The following is a 17,371-nucleotide window of genomic DNA, read 5'->3' as shown; positions in this document are numbered from 1 at the left end:
AATTTTGTACAAAACTTTGTACAAAGTTTTTACATGGAGAGATGAAAACCCAGTGAGGTTTGGACACTTGCCCAAACTGCCTGATTAATTATGGCAGGGTTATTAATTGAATCCATTTCCAGCTCTCAATCCAATGCCTTTACTTACTTATTTTCTTGTTGCTATATCTAACTGAGAAATCTGTAAGTTACAGTGGGTATTTTATAGTTCTCTATGTCCATCTGGCAATTAGATTTGAAACAAAGTGATCATTGCCTGTATAATTTTGAACTCATGACAAAAGGACGAGGTAAGAACAAGAAGTCCCTCAAATGTATGTTCAAAATGTTATCTATAGATAAAAATATTTTCCAATGAAATACATATGGCACATTTTAATGAAATAATTCAGTGAACATTGACAAAATAAAGACTAGCAAATCTAGGATAGATACACCAAAGCAATTGTGTGTGTGTATACATATGTGTTATATGTATGCAACTATATATATATATATATATATATAGTACATATGTGTTATATACATATATAGACCCATATAATCACATATATATATATATATATATATATATATTTATGTACTTATGTTAGATGAATACTGTATCCATTGATTCTCTTGGGTGAGGTTGGCAGGTGGGAATGTCTACCCTAAATTTGTTCTCATTTATATAGTATGATTTAAAAATATATTTGTGTTGTCTTACTCCAGGTGTAAAATAAACATCATCTGCTGAAATCCAGACCACTTCTTTAAATTCTTTGGGTTTTCTCAGGAAGATCAGGAACTGTCAGAGAAATTTTGATAAGGTAAGTTCCAAGCACTACTAATCTGTTCTCTTGGAGTTTCCATTCTAGCTGCCCATGTTCAGAACAAAGTGAGGTTTAGTACGTCAGAAAGAATAGGCAAATGGAAAGGTAGGTGCCATTTTTATTAATGATGTAGTTAGTATGTAAGGATGCTGTTTCAGTGTACGGCTAAAATAGGCTTCCTAGCATTGAACCCCAGACTTGAGTAGATTCACCCATCCAGACATGGATACCCATCTGACATGGACATGGCAGAGACATGGGAGCCTGACTATAAAATTTTCAGTGTGGAGTAGCTAACTCAAATGCATCTGTGAACAGCCTGCTCTAAAGATAAAGGTGAAGAGAATGGGTTAAACTGTAACTGACAAAAGGTCTTGCTCCCGAGTTCACTAATCAAATAAACAAATCTAATGACCAAGGAGAAGAGAGAGTAAATAGAGTAAAAGAATCCAGGAGAAGTACTATGGTGGAGTTTTCTTCAGATTAAAAAAATATATATATTAAATAGGGAATAAATATTCTTCCTTCATACCACTGTGTAGGAGTGACCTGCAAAAAAGAAGGGCCCTTAGAGATTGCATCAGGACTTTCTTAACCTAGTAGCACAGTAAAAAATTTCTCCTGGGTGAGGGAGTCAATCACAGCACCATGATTTCTCCTGCTTTAAGGAGCTAGCCAGATTCAAGGCAGAATTGCTGCCAACTGTCTGTGAGCAGTCATTTCTTTTCAGAATCTCAATGGGCATTTGTCTGTATTGTTACAAAGCAGATGACTCTATGGTAGACCACTGGCATTTATGGTTTTAGCTACTAAAGTAAAGCTCACTAGATAATTTTTAACTTTTCGGGCATACTATTAAACTATTCTGTAAAGAAGTTGTGGAGGGAACAGTTTATGAGGTAGTAAGTGAGCTTTGGTAGCTCCTCAGTGTACTTGGTTCAATGGGGATTTGTAATTGTAATTTAATAAATCATCAATGTTACTTGGATTTATGTGTTGGTAAATGTATTGGTAAAAATAAAACCAAGGAAAGGGAACTTGCAGAAAGGATAGAAAAGGAATTGCAAGCATGAATGTAAGAGTAAAATGATATACTTGGTACAGAACCAAGAACAAAACCAACCATCTACAAGCAGTCTTGGTGGCAGGACCCATTCAATATTTTCAACTGAATGATACCTCTAGAATGAACGAATGCTATGCCATTTCTTTTATATTTGTGTTTCTTCGGTTGGGATTCTAGGTCTTGCAAGAATAAGTTCACTTTAATTTTGGTCACTTGATTTGGTCCACTTTTGGTGATATTACCTCCCCTTACCTATAAGAGCTAAGGATTAGCAAAGGAAAAAAATAAAACAGATTAGGACAACTTTGTCTCTTATAATGGAAGGACAGTCATCAGGATTTACCAATACACCATGAAATACTTAAGGAAGGTAAGTATTATCTTCCTTAATACTTATCTTAAGGAATCCCCAAAAATGAAATAGGATATCACCATGAAGGAGGGGTTTATGTTTGATATTATTTAATACCACCTCCTGGCATAGATATTATATCACCTTTTAACATGAGTAATCTACAAAAGTGTATGGACTGCACTGCCATTTAGAAAGTTGATTATTAATGGGGTACCTAGGTGGCTCAGTGGGTTGGGCACCCAGCTCTTGGTTTTGGCTCTGGTTGTGATCTTGTGGTCATAGGATCAAGCTCCAAGTCAGCCCCTACACTCAGTGGGAAGGCTGGTTGAGATTCTCTCTCCCCTCTACCCTCCCTGTCCCTCTCACTCTAAAACGAATAAATGAATCTTCTTTTAATATTCTTTGGTTATTAGCAAAGGCCTCTTGGGTATATCCTTAAAGAATGTCAAAGGACTACTAAATTTGACACTCAAACTTATACTCCTGCAAGTTATTACATAAGATTAAAAGTAAGATTAAATCTATAAAAGCCCTGACCCCTTCTTCTATTCAGTTGAAAAGAAGGGACTGTCCTTTGTTACCAGACCTGTGCTCCTACATGGAGTGTGAACTTCAGATATTTAAAGACGAGCCTGGTTTCTTGCATCCATTTCACTCAAGCGTGGAATGGGAGCCCTTTTAATTTAAAATATTCTGCTAGCTACATTTAATCGATGAAACAAACAAAAACAATTCAGGGTTGTAATCTTGGTCAATGGGTATCTAAATCTGTGCTTGAACTAATGAAACCATGGAAGAGGAATGGGAAGGAAAATTTAGTCATTGAGAAGGTGATCTCAAGAAGAAACATGTAGAAAGGCCCAAGGACATTTCTGTGCCTAAAGATATGGCAGTCAAGAAGTATCACTGCAAATGCACATAGTGAGGAATTTGTTTGGCTTGTCCACTGTTGTCAGTGAGCTATGAAATGGATGGAAATGGGACAAGTATGAAATCTGGTTTTAGCCCTCAAATTTGGAGCTATGGCTTCCTTCTGCTGGGATGCCCATCCAGATACCCAGCTATAATTAGATCCTGGAGAAAGTAAAACTCATTCAGTAAAACGACTAGTTCTCCAAACAAACAAAAATATTACGCTGAATGAGAGAAGAGAAATAGTAAGAAAATAGACTGGGACTTCCCTGGAGAAGCCAAACCTCAAAGTCTTTCACAAGATTTAACAAGATTTTCACAACAATAAAGACCTTTAAAGAAGGAAAAAAATGGTCCTAGATCAGTGGAGTATTTGTTCCAGAAAGGGACAAGAGCAAATATTAAAATCTTCAGGGAAATCAGAAAATACAGCCACTCCATTGATTAATTATCATAGCTCTTCCCTTTCTGTTCTGCATAAACACTGGCATAGAGATTTTTGTTCCACTTGGAATTTTTTAACTTAATATGAACTAGCCCTATCAGGAGTTAATTTTATTTCTGACTTCTTGCTAATAGAAAGAGTGAGAATTATCGTCTTCTATAAGATGGTTAAATGGATGGTGCAACAGACTGTAACGAGGAAAGTTTCAAATAGCCTTGTCAGGCCTGTGATTCATACACAAAAAGTACACATCTATGTGGTTAAGTTGCAGTGAATGTTACTTTATGATTGACATTTTTATTTGGGAACAAATAGAGTTCCACTTATTCCTGGAAACATATCTATAAATTAGATCCCTCAGTGCCTAAAATGAGATACGTAATTTCAAGTGAAACAATATTATTGCCTCAATCTAAAGAGAAATAAAAGGATATTTGCTATTATCACATCCATGGGAATTTTTTGATAAAAAAAATGTATAGCTTTTTCCAGTTTGGGTTGTCTCTAAAATGTGGCTGTATTGGTAGTGACTGAAATCGTTATTAGATCTGATTCATAGATTTCTTGGTAATAGAAAAAACATGCCCACATTCCCATGACTCAGGTTCTGGTTAACAAATTTTTACACCATAAATCTAAGGTAGCCACACTCACGGAGATCTCAAGTCCCATGAGATGCCTCCTCTTTGGCCTTTAAATTAAAAACAGAATTAAAACACTCAGTAGTGGCAAGAGTGTAGAGAGAGAACATTTTTATAAAATGCTATTGAGAGAGTAACTTGGTATAACCCTTGCAGGGACCAATATGGCATGTTATCAAAAGTCTTTAAAAGTCAGGCTGCCCTTGACCTAACATTTCTTTTTCTAAGATTTATCTTAAAGAAATTAGTGGACAAATGAATGAAGACATTGTACATGCATAATCATTGCAGCACGGCAAATATCAGAAACAACCTATATATCTGGCAATAAAGGACTTGTAATGATATAATAAGGTACCACATAATCATCAGTGGTGATGCCATTGCTCTGAATGTATAGACATGGAAATATAGCCACAGTATATTATTAATTTAGAAAATCTGATTATATGAAATTCTGTGATACCAGCAATTTATATATTATACATTTGTTTGTGTAGAAAAGATCTGAGTCGTGAGATTATGGCTTATTCTCTTTGTATATCGTATTTCTCTAAAGAAGAAATAAATAGACCCGTAAAACAAATTGAGAGAATAAAATAAATTGCAAAGGGAAAAGATTTTCAAAGGATAGGAAATGATACTTTCCTGCCATTAAAAGACAGGTGCACAACACTATCTTTTTATGATCCACATTGTTTTCCCACCAGAAGGAGGCCTGAGCAGGGAGTGGATCTGTGGACCTACCACGTTTTCCCAGGAATGGGGCTGAGCCATGACTCCTGGTGTCCTGGTCTCTAACAGTGATAATCTCATCCCCTGTTGTTATAAGAGCAGTGACCTCTAGTAATATGCTAAAAAGCAAGAGGGAAAGGGCTCAAAACTAATATTAACTACACCAGAGCCAGGGATTAAGAAGAGACTTTGAAGATGGTTGAAAGGTGAAAGCACTACGACACTATAATCTTGCTGCTCAGCAGCAGAGTAAAGCCAAGATCACCACTGCAGTGCTAGGTGTTTGGGGCTCAGTGAAAGGAAGGCATGATTGACAGAGGCACCGCAGGGACAGACTCACAATTCTGCAGTGCTTTAAAGGGCTGAAGGAAATGTTCGAGGAGGGTACCCAGACATTGCTTTAGCCCTTGTGTAACTGATGTCAAATCTATGGAAGCAACGAAATGCTCAAGTAAATGCCCTTCAGGCTAAGACCCTCCTCTTTCATCCAAGTTATTGACCCTACTCCTTCTCCTGGGATATTGGAACGACCACCACCGCAAATTCATGGAACAGTTAGTATCCCTGAGGTGAGCAATTAGTCCTTTGTACCTAAGGCTAAGACACGAACAGCCCAGTTAGCTATAGGTTCCCTGGAAATTGTTTTCCTCCTAGCATTCCTGGATGGATCTGTGTAGGTGCCATGAAAGGTTGGGAATCCCTCGAAGAGGTTTTGAATGGGTCTGTTCTGTTCTGGAGACCCCAGTCTACTTATGTTACCACCATGATAAAAAAAAAAAAAATGGCAGGTGAAAGTAATGGAGGAAGGACTTTCTGTGCATATAATTGGGACATAAATGTCTTTGTCCCAATTATTTCAATGAGTCTTCACAACACCCTCTCTACCTTCCTTCAAAGGTAAAGAGAAGTTAAATAACTTGCTCCTCAAGGTCATTAAAATAGAAAGGAGATAGGTGTGGGATTAAAATCCAGGCTGTATGATTCCAATTGTAACCATTGGCATACCTTCCGACTCTTGTAGAACACGTTATAATGTTTATGAACGATGACTGTTTAAAGCAATAGTAATCATTTGAAAAAACTGACATCAGACGTAACCAAGCAAGAGGTACACGGGATTCGGAATTTTGATTTTTCTGATCTTCTTATAACGAAAGAGGGCAGTTAGTGAATTAGAACCCCATGGTTCTTCCTTAGTTTTCTTTTTTCACAAAGCCATGATAAATAGCAAGATACGAATGAACTCCAAAGCTCTGGGAAGGGAGAGACCTCTGAAAGAATCTGGTGTTGTATTGCAGTGGTGTCCCCAAAGGGGGAAAGCATGTTCTTAAGTATGCTGTATTTGGTAAGTGGTAACCATTTGGAAAACAGAGGTGAAATGAAAATTACCTGCTAAGTCTCAGCCATTCCACAGCACATTTCAGCTGAGAATGCTTAAAAATAAAATACCCGAGAAGGCAAGCTATTTGCAGTTCTATTTGTACGTGATCTTATTTTCCCCATGTGCGAGGAGAATGTTCCTTCAAGGTTGTCACTGTCATCATGGAGCGCTCACTCACTCATTCAATAAATGTTTCTGGAACATGAACTTCATGCTGGGGAACTGAGCACTGGGGTTACTCAGGTGAATCAATGTTCTCTTCTATGGAGGGAAGCAAGGACAGACCCCAGGATCTTAATATCTTAATAGTATATGGTAGCGAGGAGAGGAACAGATGCACATTAACATAAAGATATATACGCTTGCCCACATACACGCATATGCTATCTTGCCACACTGCGGGAGGGAAATATCAATCACACTGAAGATATTAACAGAATGTCTGGGTGGCTTCCACCTCGATCGCAGAAGATTTCATGGATGAGTTGAGTTTTCAAAAGTTTGGGGGAAAAAAATGACAGAATAAAGTATTGTGGCACAGAATGTGGAGACATTTTCTGTCTTGGCAGAGATCATTTCACAGAGAATCTGAGGAGTCCTCAGTATCGTGAAGGAATATAATTTGAATTAGAAAGAGCTCAGGTGAAACACCCAGGCAGGGATCAAATATCAGAACTGATATGCATGTTTTCCGGCATATGTCTAAGTGGAGTCTTAGAAACAAAATACCCCCCTCCAGGTCCTTCCTTTAGAATCTAAAGTCTTTGTATATGAGATGACATGCAATTATTATACCGAATTCTAATAAATACAAATAAAACCCAAGTCCTTTTTAAAGGCTTGAGCTGTAGATCAAGCGGGGTTAAAGCGTCTGTTTTGCCAATTACTTTTCAAACTTGAAAAAGTTGTTTTCTCCCCTTGCTTTCAGGTCCTTTAGGGAAGGAAGGCTACTGCGAGTGAATGCAGGCACAGATCTTAGCCCTCTGTCTGGCACATAGTACTTGCTCTGTAAATATCAGCTAGGCTTTTATCAGTAATACCTCTTTACGGTTTTATTAAGAATATAACATGAAAATCTTGTGCGCACTGACGGATGCACTGTCTTACACAATTTAGTTTTGCTTCGGTAAAACAAGTGCTTTGAGACATCGCCAATATCCTAGAAATTGTGGCGAACGATGTCGCACAGTGATGAATAGGGTAGAGTCCTCCCTGCCACGGAATCTGTGTACTTAGGCTTCATTTGCAGCAAACCACAATGACTAACTGGAGGTCCTTATTTGTTTTATTTGTTTTTTATTTACCTATTAATTCCTAAGAAATTCAGGGATCTCTATAAAATATTTTGGTCATCAGAAAACTTTTAAAATGCCTCTAGCACAATGTACTACCGAAACATTTCTGCATTTAAAAAATGTTTCATGTTAATAAAAAAATATCTACTCTAAAAAAAAAAGTGTTGCAGTTAACAAAGTAATTTTACCTTCGTTCATGTATGATCGTCACAGTAGGCTTCCATGAGGTGAGCCCAGGGCTGGAGGGGATGAGTGGCGGGGTGACAAGAGTTTTGGAGGAAACCGATAATTTAAGGACATACATGACTTGCCGATGCTAACAGGAGAAGTGAGCAAGGAGGAAATTCTTCTGTACTAGGTTGCCTCTGTATAGAAGGAAGGAATCCTCTTGTTTTTCTTCAGAGCCTATGTGGGGTCAGCTTCAAGGAAGCCTATGAGTTGATAGCACATGCCCATGAAATTTTCATCTTTTTCAACCACCCTTTCCCTTATCTGGTTAAATATAATTCCCTGCCACTTCTGGGTTGCTATACAACCATTAAGATCATCCCTCTGCTCCTTTGCTTTCTTCCCTCTTCAGACAAAACTATTGTGTCCAGCAATGATAATAATTGGGATAAAAGGTGCTGTCTCCCTACAACAGGATATTATTTGATAATAAAAAGGAATGAATACTAGGACATCCTCTGACATGAATGAACCTTGAAAACATTTGGCTCGATGAAAGAAACCAGACACAAAAGAACTACATACGGTATGATTCCATTTATACGAAATGTTGAATATGGTATGGATACAGTTCCATATCAGTTTGAGTACAGCATAAGCAAATTGGTAGAGACAGAAAGTAGATTAGTGGTTGTCTACGGCAGGGTGGAGAGAATGAGGAATGACCACTGATTGGGTAGAGAGATTCTTTTTGAGGTGACAGAATGTTCTAAAATAAGACTGTGGTATTGATTTATATGTTCAGAAGAGTGAATTGCATGGAATGTGGCTTATATCTCAATACAGCGGTTGAACAAATAACCATCACGGGAATGCTCAAAATTATTAGAACCGTGTCATGTTTGCATAGGGCAAATATTTTATATACATTAATTTGGCATATCTAGTGAACCCTCAAAACTGCATTCTAAGCCTGCTTCTATTTTATTTCCATTTTTTTAAAAAAATGAGCAAACTGAGAGAGAAAGTTAATCTCCCAAGATCCCACAGCGAGTAAATGACAAGAGTTAGGATTTAAGCTTGGGAAGTCTAGCTTCAGAATTCTGCTCTCTTGATGCCTTTGCTATTCAGGTGCTACTGACAGCCTTCCTGTACCCTTACATCTTACGTTCTGGGCACCTGGAAGCAGTGACTGTGCCCTGATTTCTCCTTTGCATGTATTTGCCTGTTTTCTTCCTTCCCTTTCATTTTTCCCTGTAAGTGAGGTATAAATGGCATACAATAGACTGAACCTTTTAAAACTGTACAGTTTCACAACTTTGACATCTATAATATTGTGAAACCATCACACATCAAGGTAATCCATATGATCAGGACAATAAACTTATGTGTCATCCCCAAATGTCTCTTCATGCTCCCACATCCCACTTCTGGTCTGACGCTTCTCCCTCCACTTGTTCCCAAGCCACTGCTGATCATTTTCTGCCATTTACAGATCTGGAGTCAGACAGTATATACTCTTTTGTTCAGATTCTTTCCCACAGTATAATTATTCTCAGACTTCCATGTTATTATGTGCCTAAAATTCTGTTTGTTTTCATTGCTGAATAGTACTCCATCATGGGAATGCCACAGTTCTCTCTTATTCGGGCATTGGTGTACCGTTGGATTATTTCCATGTTTTAGCTATTGCAGATGAAAATCTATGAACACTGGTATAAAAATCTTGGTAGGGACATAGCTTTTTATTTCTTTTGCATTAATATCTAGGAGTAGAATGGCTGGATCATATTCCAAATTGGTTGTAACATTTCACATTCCTACTCGATTCCTGTCGAGTCCCTCCACATTCTTGCCAACACTTTTTGATCTTAGTCATTCTAGTAGGTGTGTAGTGGTATCTCATGGTGATTACAAGATGGTTACAAGGTGGTTACAATCACTAAGGATGTTGAATATCTTTTTAATGTGTTTATTTGCCGTCTATATGGCTTATAACTTATTTATCATCTTCCTTGTATGAGTTGTCTGCCTTCTTACTACTAAGTTTGGTGAGCCCTTTATGTATGCTGCTTATGAGTCTTTTATGAGATACATGGTTTGCAAATATTTTCTTCCATTCTGAAGCTTATCTTTTCCTTCTCTTAACAGTATTTTCCCAAGAGTTGAAGCTTTTAATTTTGGTGAAGTCCAATTTATTTTTTTTCTTTTATAGATTATGCATTTGGTATCATATCTATAATATTTTCACCAAACCCAAGATCAAAAATATTTTTCTACCATGTTTTCTCCTATAAGTTTCATAATTTCACATTTTATAATTAGGTACGTGGTCCATTTTGATTTAATGTTTATATGTGGTGTGTGGTATAGCTTTACATATGGACATCTAGTTTTTCCAGGACTTTTTGTTGAAAAAACTATCCTTTCTCCACTGAATTATTTTTGTGTCTTTGTCAAAAATCATATATACGTATGTGTGTGTGTGTGCTTGCACGCGCATGTGTATACGCATATTGATTCCTTTCTCATAACCTTTGCTTATCAAAATCCCAGTTATCCTTCAAAGTCAAGTTTAGATGCCTCACACTCTAGAAAACCACCCCAAATTGTATTCATGGTCAAGTAAAAAGAAAAAAAGAAAAAAACAAACAGTCCTATATTAACAGTGATTATCTCCAGCTGTGGGATTTGAGATGATTTATATTTTGGCTAATATACTTTTTCAGCATTATCTGAATTTTCTACCCTCAGTGTTTATACTTCATAGGGAAAAAATAATTTGGTTTTATGTTTATAGCATATTCTTTGCCATATACTTTGCCATACACATAGATTTTGTTTTGTTTTGTTTTGAGTACATAAAATCCAACCTAACTGTTAGCTATATATACACACACGAGGACACACACACACATTATATTGGCTCATGTAACAACAACAACATCTCAGAACCAAGTAACCTCAGGCATGGAAAGACCTAGATGCTTAGTAGCTAGTAGGTGGAACCTACCACTGCTGATCTCATGGCCCTACTCTCCTCACTGCTGGCCTTTTTCTCAGGCAGTCTCTCCTCCACAGAAGTCCCCAGACCACTACAGGCTTCCATGACTTTGGCAATTTGGGGGATGGAGGGGGTTCCCTATTGTCCTCGTAAAATGTTTTGGGGTTCACTTGCCTTGTTACATGCCCTCCTCTCACTACCAATTGTGTTGACTGATTGTTCAAGTTATTTCTCACTGCGTAATCATTTGAGGTGCTCGGTCCTATCTGAGTGTCTAAGGGTTATGTCTGGAAAAGATAAACTGAGACACTCTATCAAAAGAATAGCTAAAACATAGAAAAATATCCAAAATAACCAGTGTGTACTACTTTCCCTTTCTTATATCATCCAAGCAATCTGGTACATAGATATCACCTAAATCTGAGAAATTTGGAATGGAGATTATTCAAGTTCACTGTCACAGTTTTCTATGGCTGCTGTCACAAATAACCACCATCTCAGTGGCTTAAAACAACACAAATCTATTGTCTTTCGGATCTGGAGGGGATAAAAATGAAGGTGTTGGCGGAGTTGCCTTTCTTTTGGAGGCTGTCGTGGAGAGTCTGTTTCCTTGCCTTCTCCAGCTTCCAGGGGCTGTGGTCTACAGTCTCTTTCTCCATCTTCAAATATCCTCAGAGCCAGTGGTGTGACATCTTCAAATTGTTCCCTCTGTGGCTCTGACCCTTCTGCCTCACTCTCACTAGGATCCTTGTGATCACATTGGGTCCACCTCAGCAATCCAGGATATTTCCCTCATCTCAAAATCTGGACTCATTCACACCCATAAGGTCCCATTTGCTACATAGAGTGACAATGCCACAGGTTCTGGGGATGAGTATATGGGCATTCTTGGAGGATCGTAATTCAGTCAAACGTAGTCACAGGGCATTAGGTGGTAATGATGAGTGTTTAAACCCTGTTTCCCAACTTGAAGATCGGTGTCTTTTCTAATTTATCACAATTGCATCCCGTAACAGTGGTTGTATATAAACTTGTCTAGATTTCAAACTCTGAGACGTCAGGGAATTTCATCCACCACAGAAAACTAGTATGTGAGAGTTGGGGGGGGGGGTGATTTTTTTCTAAGACAAAGGTATAGGTGGAGAAAAAAAGCTCAATTTTACTTGTAACTTGGATCATTTCACACTGACAGTTGCCTCCTTGGCCCTCCCTCTTGATTAATAAAGCAATAATGTAGATTTGTTTGCACCTCCTTTATTTGATGAATTCTGTTTCTAGCAGAAGAATAGCATTCCATCAGTAGGCAAATCACTTAATAGTTTTCAAACAACTATAATTCTTTCTCAGCTGTTCGTACATGTGTGAAGAGAAGCAGAGAACTAAGGCTGTCGTACAGATAATTTAAACAGTAAACCTCTTTTGGCTCAACCATCTGATTATTTCAACACGCATCTGGATACAACCTTAATTGTTTTCTCTCTAGCATATTTTAGTGTACTTCCATTGCCTTTATATAAGCCACTTATTTCGTCTGTGTCTTAAATTCAACTTAACAAACGTCATTTAATGAGCAAGCACTATATGACCAAAACTGTGCTCTCATCTATGGTGGCTCAAAATACAGAAAACAAAGAATCTCATTCTCTGGGAGTCTTCAGCCCCAACCGGAGAGGTGACACAACTACACCAATAACTGTACAATACAGCAGCTTGTCAAGGTCGTGATTGGGACAGAAAAATGATGATGGAAGTATCTAGAGGGAGAGAGATCCGTCAGTTTGGAAGGATTAGGGGAAACTTCTGGTGAGACTAGTATCCTGGAGGGTAGGGAAGAACTCGGAACGCAGTAGTAGGATAGGAGAGTGTTGCCGCAGAAACACATGAAAAGCAAGGAAACCTAGGACTAATCTTGGGAGCCATAAATTCTCTGGTGATACTGGGGAATGGGAAAGTACAAGGAGGTCCCAAGAACTAAGAGTCTGAAAGGAACAGGTGATGCCCAGCATCTAAAGGTGTCTAATTTATTAATCCCAATATCCTAGTAGTTTTCAACAAGTTTGTTGTGAGCGGATGATTAGGCGGTGTGTGGAGATGCTTTATCTAAAGGAGGGTGGGAGCACTGTGGGGGAGGGAGACGGGAGGGTGATACTGCCATCTAGTGGGTAGAGGCCGGGGCTGCTGCTTAGTAGCCTACAATGCTCAAGAGCATCCCTCAAAACAAAAGAATCACCTGACCCCAAATGCCAACTGTGCCACAGATAAGAAACTCTGCAACCACCTTATGCAGTTGTAGTATTACTTTTCCTTACAGTATGGATGAGGAAATTGAGAGGTTTTAAGATTACAAATCCTGCCTGAGATCATTAAATAATAAATAGCCAAGGAAGAATAGGGCCACGTTAGAAGGCATGAGGAATGAGAAAATGATTAAGGAGTGAATGAGATTCTCCAAATATGGGCAGGACAATCATGGGCGCCATAGTGAAATGACAAGGCAAGTAAAGTGCTAAGCAGGGCATCTGGCGCACAGTAGGCACTCAGTCATGTTCCGTGCTCCTCTGAATGAGAGCTGGTGCTTTCAGCGATGTGTCATCTGTGAGTGGGCTCTGCGGAATCCAGGACAGACCCGGGACTAAAGGTTGGTCTGGGACTAGGGCAGGTGTTCAGAGTCTGAACTGGAGAGAAAGCATGTGGAGTGTAGAGGAAAGGACACATGGAAAAAAAAATGTTACCAACAGTGGTACTAGAGAGCCTGGGCAACCAATGAATGTGTTGCTACGTGTTTTGGGGGGCAAGAGGGTTATAAAGGTGACTCTGGTTTTGAACATGAGAAATTCATTTTCCCCTCACTACCAGGAAGTGAAGAGCTGCCATGTTAGGAATTACTACACTTCCTTAAAACAGACAAATTGAGGGGTGCCTGGGTGGCTCAGTGGGTTAAGCCTCTGCCTTTGGCTCAGGTCATGATCTTAAGGTCCTGGGATTGAGCCCCACATCGGGCTCTCTGCTCAGTGGGGAGCCTGCTTCCCCCCCTCTCTCTGCCTGCCTCTCTGACTACTTCTGATCTCTCTCTCTCTGTCAAATAAATAAATAAAATCTTAAAAAAAAAAAAAAAACAGACAAACCGAGACACAGAAAGGTAAAGCAATTAGTTCAAGGTCACACCACATTTTAAGATTTCTTTAGAAACTTACAGAGAAGGGGAATCTGACCTTTTTGAAGATACAATAACTAAATCTTTATAGGAAAGATAAGGACAAAATGACATTTTCTTTAATAATGCTTCCAAAAACAGGTTTAACATTTATTTTGCTACATACCTGTATAGATGAAAGTTACTTTAACCTCTAGCCAGGCTTTCTGGCTGAATGAGATATGTCGAGGTATCAACGAAGAGTTTCCAAAAAGCATGGAGTGAGATTCTACTTTCTTTGTCACATTTGATGCGTTATTAAGAGAAAACCAAGAAAAAAGCCTAGATGGCGAGGTAACAACATGTGGAAGAGAAGAGAGAACCAGTGGTAGCTGAAGCCTTGGGAAATTTATAAATGGAAGAAAGTACCACTAATTTTAAATGAGTACCTGTTAGATACCAGCAACTGTGCTAACTATTCATGGGCACTATTTTATTTTAATCTTCATAACTGTGTAGGATACGTATGACCACTGATAGATGAGATCTTTGAGGCTTAGAGAGGCTTAATGATTTACCTAAGGTCACATACCTAGGAAGCAGTGGAACCAATATTCAAACCTCAAGTGTTGAACTCAAGTGCCCAAGATTTTACCCGTATTATAAACGTATGGCTAGAAATTAGAAACATAAATTCTTCCCTGTTTTGTATAAAGAAGATTGGATGTGTAGTTGTCATTCAATGAAGCTATACCCCAGGACACTGACAGAATGGCTGGTAGAGAAGCAGCATGCCTCCTTCCCAAATCCCTACCTTTACTCCCTCCTTATCAATGCTGTACAGTGGCTTCCTCCTGATCTCACTCTGACCATTTTGGCACTTCTACCAAAAATTTGAATTCAGCATCTTCACTGTGCATTCTATGAGTAGAGGATACAGCCATGAACAAGAAAGGCAAGGTTTCCAATCCCAGGAACAACACATTCCAGCAGAGATAAGCAACTCCACGGATTTTTTTTTTTTTTTTTAAGGCAGTCACATACATGTTCTGCACAAAATTAAAACTATGGTGATGTGATAGAAAGACAATGGGTGGTTACTTCACCTGCTTGGGAGAAATGACCTCTCTGAGGTCAAGATCAAGATCGGTGCCTGCCAAGAACAGAAAGGAAATGTTCTAAGCTGAAAGCACTAGGGCCAAGACACTATCATTGGCACAGAAAGGAGCCCCGTGAAGATGGAGAAGCAGAGCAGCTAAGTGCTCTTAGAAGCTAAGAAGATGCTGTAAGATACGGTTGAAGAAAGGCTAAGAGAAGGAGGATAGCAGGAGAAGTAAGATTGCCCAAGTCAATAGAAGGGATTTTAATTTTCTTCCCAGAATAATGAGATGCCCTTGGGAAAACCGTATGCCCTTTCACCCAGGGACTAATGTTCCGTGTTAGAGAAGATTTTAGAGATACCAAGAAAAACAAATTTTACTTTGACTTGATCAGTTAATATTTCATATGAATAAGAGAGAAAGTGAGAGAACCCCCCCCCCAAACTCTTTCACTAGCTTCATTTATATCTGAAAGGAGAATTTTTGACACTTCAATCCATCAGTGGGTACCATTAATCTGCATATTGTGTTACAAGAAGCTGCCTTTCTTCTCAATTTTCCTTTTCTTTTTGTTCTCAGGAAATTAATTCATGTCATTTTCATTTGAAATCCTGTGGCATTTGACTGCACAGGCACTTAGAGGCACCTTTCTATGACTTGAAGCTTAGCGTAATGGCATTGCTTGTCAGCAGCATTAATTTCCACCCAAAGAAGGGAATCTGGACTGTTGGGCCCCTCAGCCCCTAAAGGTACCTATAGATAATGGCTTGATACAGGACTGTATCAAGCTCTAAAAGATCCAACTTTGGTGAGTGATGCTGGTAATTTGGTTCTTAACATTTTTCCAGTATTGTGTTTTGCTGTGAATGGAACATTTGAACAAGTGTTTATAAGATGTCATCAATTTCACCTCGGAAATTTTGCTTTCTAAAAAGGCTGTATTGGAAATTTTGGGAGCATTTTCTGCGGTTTCAGAGTCTGACACATTGATTTATTTTATGAAAGGTTGAATAATGTCAATCATCCTGTTCTGTTGATCTACACAAAAACACTTCTCCAGGCAGACATATTCCAAGAAGAGCATAAAATTTAAGAGTCCTAAGGGCGCTCAAAGGCCGTCTAGTGGGTCACAGACTTTAACACCTTTCACATCATGAATAGGAATAAATATACAGTGGCTTGAAAGAGTGTTTCCAGCTCTTTATTTTAACCAGATATGTACGATTCAAACATTACTAAATAAAAATTAGAAAGAAAATTATAGTTGTAAAATGGGACAGAAATAATCACAAATGGAAGGTGTTTGCTTTCAATTCAAAATATCAATAAGACAGACCCACTGTGTTGCCCTTACGTGTCCCATTTTGCGATCGTGGCCCAGTGGAAGTCTAATCAAAGATAATGTGTGGAATTGCTTATCCAGTTGAAGCCTGCATTATAGACCCACCCACCACCACAGCCTGCGTTCTGAGCCACTCCAGTGACAGTTTTAACTGGTAGTTCATTCTCTGCTTGGAGAGCTTTATTTTTAGCAAGTGTTTCATTATATTGCATGGAAGTTGTGGGTAGTCTCTTTTTAGGATGTCACACATACACATGCACAAATAGTAAACAACAAGTTTGCACATTAATAAAATTTTGTAAACTCTAAACCTTGGCATTTCTTAAATTACTCTCCCCCTCTCTAATCCCAAAGCTGTTGCCTTTGTTTGAATCCCCATAACCTCCCATGGTTTCCAAATTGTTCTCCTAGGTCCAGTTGTTCTCCAATTCATGTGCATACTGCCCCTTGTGAGGTATTTTGAAAATCCCAAACGTGGGGCGCCTGGGCGGCTCAGTGGGTTAAAGTCTCTGCCTTTGGCTCAGGTCACGATCCCAGGGTCCCAGGATCAAGCCCCGCCTCAGGCTCTCTGCTCAGCAGGGAGCCTGCTTCCCTCTCTCTCTGCCTGCCTCTCGGTCTACTTGTGATCTCTGTCTGTCAAATAAATTAATAAAATCTTTATAAAAAAAAAAGTCAGATGCTTAACGGACTGAGCCACCCAGGTGTCCCTTCCTCCTGTCTTTTTGAGAATACCCAGTCTAACAGGTGTGAGATGGTATCTGATTGTGGTTTTACTTCACATTTCCCTGATGACTAGTGATATTAAGCATCTTTTCATGTACCTGTTGGCAATTTTATGTCTTCTTTGGAAAAGCATCTATTTAGGTCCTCTGCAATGTGGCATAACTGTTATCTTAGGGAAAACGTGAACTTCCACAAGATTTTTTGAACTTTTACCAAAATCCTTTTCAGGAAGATTGCCAACTGAAAGTTGTAGCAAGATG

The 17,371-nt window shown here is 38.8% G+C and overlaps 1 protein-coding gene across 4 annotated transcripts in view; it reads left to right on the top strand.

Annotated features, from left to right (window-relative positions):
* LOC132008405 (leucine-rich repeat-containing protein 4C) overlaps positions 1-17,371 on the top strand; it is a 1,212,627-nt gene that overhangs the window by 1,024,915 nt on the left and 170,341 nt on the right. For all 4 annotated transcript variants that reach the window (XM_059386947.1, XM_059386945.1, XM_059386946.1 and 1 more), the window contains one exon: positions 711-808. The gene's annotated coding sequence lies outside the window, so the exon portion shown is untranslated. The remainder of the gene's footprint in view (positions 1-710; positions 809-17,371) is intronic.

The sequence above is a fragment of the Mustela nigripes genome, unplaced genomic scaffold, assembly GCF_022355385.1.
Source record: "Mustela nigripes isolate SB6536 unplaced genomic scaffold, MUSNIG.SB6536 HiC_scaffold_148, whole genome shotgun sequence".
Taxonomy (NCBI): Eukaryota; Metazoa; Chordata; class Mammalia; order Carnivora; family Mustelidae; genus Mustela; species Mustela nigripes.
Note: the sequence above shows the minus strand (reverse complement) of the source record. Positions and strands in the feature narration are given on the sequence as shown.